The following is a 6887-nucleotide window of genomic DNA, read 5'->3' as shown; positions in this document are numbered from 1 at the left end:
CTCCTGCCCCGTGGCTCTGAGTTAGTAGTTTTGCCTTTGCCCTCAGCCCTTTCTGGTTTTCACTTTGGCTTAGAAAGGACTTCGAGGAATCTTCCTAAGCAGGTGTTGTACAAGGGCGAGCATCTTATTTCTGATGAGCAAGCGGGAACATGAAGATAACTGTCTGACAAATTGAACAGCATCTTTTCTTCTTCTTAAGCCACTAGCATGTGCCACAGTAGCAAAGAAAGCTAGACTGAGCATCCTGAATGACAACAGGCTCCTTTCATGTCTGCTGATAAAGAGCCTGTGACCTTGGACCCCACCCACAAGCCTCCCTGCCTCCCATATAAAGAAGGATGCAGGATCCGATAACTATGGGCAGTATGAAGCTGTAACTCAGCCACCGCCTTTGTGAGAGTTGGTGGTCAAGGCAGTTGTGATTAAAATAAAAGATACTTCCCCCAAAGGGAGAACACACAGCCCTGATGATTCCACTGGGAAATTCTGTTTGTTCTGTTTTGAAACAGGACAGGGTCTCACTCTGTAGGCCTGGCTGGCCTGAAACCCACTGTGTGGAGCAAGCTGACCTCAGACTTGCAGTAACCCTCCTCCCTCTGTTCCCAAGTCCCAGGGTTACAGGTGTGAGCCACCACACCTGGCTTCGCACTGGAACATTTTACAAATGCTCAAAGAAAAATAGACACCCAATTTGTTCAGCTCCTCCAGAACACAAGAACATCTTCCAGTTCGTCATTCTACAAGGCCACTAGTACCATACCAAACAAGACCGAGTCAGCATGAAAAGGAGGACTCTTCACTAACATCTCTCCTGAACTCAGATGCAAAACACCTGATTAGCTCTCCACTAATTTGGAAGTCCCCTTGAGGAGAAGCCGGATTAGAAATAAACAGCAGCACTTTCCTAGCTTCTTGGTGGCTAGGAATCCAAGCAACTCGAAAAACCCCTGACCAAGGGGGCGATTGAGGAAACACCCCGAGAGCTGGAGAAACCCAGCACTGAGCCCACGTGGCGTGGCAGAGAGGAGTAGCCGAACACAGAAGAGAAAACATAGTGTAGAAAAGCCCACACGGGGAAAGAAGCAGAGGAGAAAGGCAGCCTGAACTTGGCTGATCCGAGGGTGCTCTGTGGAGTTCTCCAGAGAAGCCTACCTCTGTAGGAGGCTCCCTCCCAAGCCGTCTGCTTCAGAGATATGTCCCTATGGGTGTCTTTTCTCCCGTGCTCACAGTAGGTATCACCACACTATCCTACCCTGCTTGTGTCTGTGGGCCAAGTCTGGGCCTGGCTAAACATCACTAACGCTCTCTAAATACAACAGATTCAAGTGAGAGAGAGAAGGTGAGGAGGGAGCTCACCTTGCTTTTCAGGCTGGAAGCTTAGCTTTGCTGAGGAAGGGGAGTGAGGTCTGGGATTTTGTTTGTTTGTTTTAGGGGGGTTGTTTTGTCTTGTTGGGTTTGTTTTGGGTTTTTTTTGTGGGGAAGGAGTTGTTTGTTTGGTTTGGTTTGTGTTTGTTTTTTTGAGACAGGGTTTATCTATGTAGCCCTGGCTGCCCTGGAACTTGCTTTGTAGATCAGGCTGGCCTTGAACTCATGGAGATCTGCTTGCCTCTGCCTTTAGCTGGGACTAAAGGCGTGCGTCACCACGCCTAGCTGACAGAGGTCTGAGATTCTGATAAGGAGCTCAACTCAAGGCCATGTGCACTGGAGCTGGGGTCATATCAAGCTAATCTGTCCTCTTCTAAGTAAACTGTGGCCCAGCCAGCTTGGGCTTGGGCCACCTTCTCCCAGGTAGCAAGGAAAGAAACAAAGCTGTTGCAAACCACTCCCCTGACAATGCGTCGAGCCACACACTAGAAAATTCCCTCATGGACATGCCCGCGGGCTTCCCGGTCCTATTGGGCGTCTTATGGTCAGTGAACACCAACCTTGAGACATCGAAAGCTTCATCTCTGCCCAGCACTGGATGCTGAGCCCATCATCTAGAGCAAGACGGAGAAACCTGCCGCCGTTTGAATAATTAGGATGTCCCTCCCTAGCAGCTCTCTGCTTTGGAGCCAGTGAGGCAGGCGATCTGTCTCCACCCTCATGTGTTGATGTTTTCTCTTTCGGAACTCAGTAGTAGCTCATTAAAGGCTTGGGCAGGGAAGGGGGGGGGCGGGGAAGAAATGGAAAGGTGACTGAAATGTAAGGCAGACATCAAAGAGTGTGCTGTGGGCTGCAGGCATTTGCGGAGATGACGTGTTTTGTTTTTATGTTGAGGGGGGGTGGAAGAAACTGAAAAGCTTACGCTTGGAGAAGGCTGGGCTACACAAGGAATCTGAGGCAAGTCCAGGCTACATTGTAAGAGTCTGCGGTTGTTGTTGTTGTTGTTGTTTGTTTTTTAAAGGGGGGGTGGGGGGATTATGCTAGGAGGATTTCCTTCTGCAGCCTATAGAGGGGACCCAGATAGGTGGCTGAAGAGAACCCCTAGTGTGGAGTAGGAGTTCTCTATCCTAGGTGGTGTGCATGGGGTCCAACACTCTTCCTGCTCCCTACAAAGCCAGGAATCCCTTCACCCTCCGCATCACCCTGCAGTCCTTCCTCTGATGCCTTCTCCGGGCTACTGCTAGGTTGGGTTGCTATTTCCTCCTAATCGAAACACTCCAAGTGGGAGGAGAGCTGCTCGTAAGACTCAGGAAGCCATCCCAGGAGGCTGAAGATGCACAGACAGTGAGCAGCTTCTTGCCACCCACCCACTGCCGAGGCAATACAAAGAGTAACCAATCGGTAGAGGGGAGGGCGTGCGAGCATGTGTGCATGCATGCGTATGTGGGTACGTGTGAACTTGCACGCGTGAGTATGTGCTGGCAGAACTGCTTAAAAGTTGTACAAACGGGGTTGGGGATTTAGCTCAGTGGTAGAGCGCTTGCCTAACAAGTGCAAAGCTCTGGGTTCGGTCCTCAGGTGGGGGGGGGGGGGTGTGCAAGCAATTGTAAGTGGTCACTCCTACCGAGGTGAACTGCCTTTGGATCACCATAAACATGTAAGTGACCCGGTGCTCCTGGAAGTAATCCAAGAAACTCTTGTGTTCACCCAGCAAAATCATAGGTAGAATCATTTCTGGTATGTCTTTGGTGCCTTACTGGGGGTTTGTTCGTGTCTCCCCAGGAAAAGTCTTTACACACGATATTGGCCTCTGGTGGCATCACAGCATTGCCATTGCTTTCGAATCTGAGGTTGGATGTATGTGAGTAGAAAACCAAACCAAGGCCAAAATTAGCCTGAAATGATCCGTGGTTGGTTGTGCAGACCCTCACAGAAATAGTGGCTGTCTTGACCCGGCATGGCTTGAGAGCTGAGTGGGCCATCTCATCGCAGGCCTTTCTTCACGTTTCTCTTGAACAACTAACTCTCCATTGCCCTGCAAGATTCCCAGGCTGGCCCACCATAGTACACACACACACACACACACACACACACACACACACACACACACACACACACATCCTTTTGGGGAAGCCTATAAAAGGCTCCTGACAAACATTTAAGTAGTTACTAACAGTAGGCAGCTGACTTGTACATCCTCCAGCTGACCTCTCCCAGATGCCAGGCTCCGCTTTACCAAGAAAGGACAGTGATCCCTGGGGAAGATCTCTCCCAGTAGAGGAAGGACTGGATGCACTGGTCTGCTAGCATGAAATGTGGGAAGAGGTTGAAACAGGAAGTGGGACTGTTAGGAAAGATCTATCTGTCTACCTACCTACCTATCTACCTCTCTATCTATCTACCTATCTGTCTGTCCGTCTGTCTATCTATCTCTCTTCCCCACCCCACTGGGAAGTAGGAGGTGGGAAGGATATAGTCATGAGGAATTCTTGAAAGCAAGCCAAAAAATAGCAGCTGCCCACTTAATTCACGACATTCCTAAGACTTTAGACTCACTCTTGTCCTCACCCAGGGGCAGAAGGCAGATGTCTGCCAGCTGCCTCTGGACTTCCACATAGAGTATTCAGAACTGTGGGCCTCTTGCGGCTAAGTGGAGCACATCTGATTCACCACATGAGAAGCCAAGGACTTCCCCAAGAAGCCTCCACCAGCAGCCTGAATTAGCACCTGTACTAGCTTTTGGTGGCAGTGACAAAATAAGAGATTCAAGCTTGTGAGAATGAAACGTTTGTTTTCTCTCAACGTTTCAGGGGATTCAGCCATGGCTGTGGAGCCGTATTGCTTTAGGCCTGTAGTGAGGCAGTATATCATGATAGAAGCATTCCGTAGGGGAGGCCTAGTCACCCTAGGTGGCCAGGCAGCTAAAGGAAACATGAAGGAGCCAGGGGCCTAACGTCCCCTTCAATGGTATGTCCCCACTGACAGCTTCTTCCAACTAGTCGCCACTTCTTCAAGGTTCTAGAACATCCTGGTAGTGGCGTAGGCTGGGGACCAAGTTCTTAACACACTGGCTTAGGGGCACATTTCACATCCAAACCATAGCAATCCAGACAGGCTCCCCACTGGTCTATAGAAAGTTGAGCTATCAACAAACTGGGAACGAAGTTCTTAACACCCTGGCTTAGGGGGCACATTTCATATTCAAACCATAGCAACCCAGACAGGCTCTCCACTGCTCTACAGAAAGTTGAGTAGTCAACAAATGTCAAAGTGAACATAAGAGGGTCAGACCCAGGGATGTCTAGTGGGCTCAAATCTGTCTTAGGAGCCTTCAAGCCTTGCAGGAATATTGACAGCAAGCTGCGTGTTCACCTCTATCGTTACACCATCAAGGCTGCCTTCCCCCATCTTTTCACCCTGCACCTGCTCTTTTTTCCGTTTCTCAGGAATCCTGCCTTCTGCTCCTCCAGGCTGGAGGGATCCATACCATCCACATCCTGCTACCCTTAACAGAAAGCTATAAATAAAAATGCCTCTTCTTTTTCATTTAGTCCCAACAACATAATACTGGAAACTTGCATTCACTTTTTATTATGGACTGTCTCCAACACAAACAAAAGCAGAGAGGATAGTATTTCTCCTCCCATGACCATTACCCATCTCGCATAATGACCAATATATGGACAACTTCATTCTGCCGCTGTATTATTTTTAATGGGATCCGTGATCTTACCATTCAATATGTAGACAGCCTCTATCACTTAAAGATAAAGGTTGACCATTAAAATTATAAACTCAATAACCTCACCCCTAATAAATCAACCCAGGGTGGAGATGGTTGATTTCACAGTGGTACTTCATGCTTAGTATATTCAAAGGCTTTGGTTTAGTGTCCAGTACCACCAAAAAAAAAAGATATTTTATTATTTTTTGTGTATGGGTGTTTTACTTGTGCCTGGTGTAGGTAGAGCCCAGAGGTGGGCATTTGCTCCCCTCTAAGCCACTATATGGATGTTGGGAATTGAGCCTGGATCCTCTGAAAGAGCAGCCAGTGTTCTTAACTATTGAGACATCACATCTCTCCCGCCTAGTGCTAACTTTGTAACCATCTAATTATACAGTCAGTGTTCCTGAGTTGCCTTGTAATAGTTTCTCAGCTTTTTCTCCCTCTGTTTTATTGTTTGGGGATTTCATATGGTTTGTGTCCATCCAGTAAAATTACAGCAATAGGTTCTCTCCTAGGGCTATGACCACTATGACCCACAGGGTTTTGGTCCTGATAGCAGTACCAGACTTGAGTCCCTTCCTCCAGGTCAGGCCTTAAATCCAATCAGAACGTGGTTGGGATTGGTGATAGCTAATCTTGGCTGTCAATTTGACTGCGTCTGGAATCTACTAAAACACAAGCCTCTGAACACTCCTGTCAGGAATTTTCTTGATTAGATTGTTTTAAGCAGTGTCTTAGTTACTGTTCTATTGCTGAAGAGACACCATGACCAAGGCAACTTGTAAAGGGAAGCTGTGCTGGCTGGTTTTGTGTGTCAACTTGACACAAGCTAGAGTCGTCAGAGAAAGGAGCCTCAGCTGAGGAAATGCCTCCATGAGATCCAGCTGTAAGTCCTTTTCTCTATTAGTGATTTATGAGGGAGGGCTCAGCCCATGGTGGGTGGTGCCATCCCTTGGCTAGTGGTCCTGGATTCTACAAGAAACCAGGCTGAGCAAGCCATGTGAAACAAGCCAGTTAGCAACACTCCTGCATGGTCTCTGCATCAACTCCTGCCTCCAGGATCCAGCCCTGTTTGGGTTCCTGTCTTGACTTCCTTCAGTGATGAACAGGAATGTGGAAGTGTAAGTCAAATAAACCCTTTCTTGCTTTTTGGTCATAGTGTTTCACTGAAGCAATAGAAACTAAGACAGAGGCATTTAATTGAGGGCTTGCTTACAGTTTTAGAGGGTAAGCCCATGATCAATTTGGTGGAAAGCAGAAAGGCATAGTGCTGGAGCTTTACATCTTGATCCTCAGGAAGCAGAGAGAGAGAGAGAGAGAGAGAGAGAGAGAGAGAGAGAGAGAGAGAGAGAGAGAGAGGAGAGGAGACTGGGCCTATCATGGGCTTTTGAAATCCCAAAGCCCACCCCCAGTGACCCACTTCCTCCAACAAGGCCTACCTCCTAATCCTAATCCTTCTCAAGCAATTCCACTCCTTGGTGACTAAGCAGTCAAATATATGAGCCTCTGGGGGCCATTCTCCCTCAAAGCACCACATGCAGAAAGACCCACCCTAAATGTGGGCAGTACCTCCTGGTGGCAGCCCACCAAAAAAGGCATAGAAGAAGAAAACTGCTTTGGGCCTGCCTACCCTCACCGTCACCGGCAAGTTAATCTGCTCTATTCTTGCAGCATTCCTGTGGTGGTCTGAATGAAAATGGCCCCCATAGCCTCATAGAGAGTGACACTATTAGGAGGTGTGACCCTGTTGGAGTAGGTGTGGCCTTGTTGGAGGAAGTGTGTCACTGGGGAGTGG

Source organism: Peromyscus californicus, unplaced genomic scaffold (assembly GCF_007827085.1).
Source record: "Peromyscus californicus insignis strain IS unplaced genomic scaffold, ASM782708v3 Scaffold_23__1_contigs__length_62951481, whole genome shotgun sequence".
NCBI classification, from domain to species: domain Eukaryota; kingdom Metazoa; phylum Chordata; class Mammalia; order Rodentia; family Cricetidae; genus Peromyscus; species Peromyscus californicus.
The sequence above is the reverse complement of the archived record's forward strand: the minus strand, read 5'-3'. Positions refer to the sequence as shown.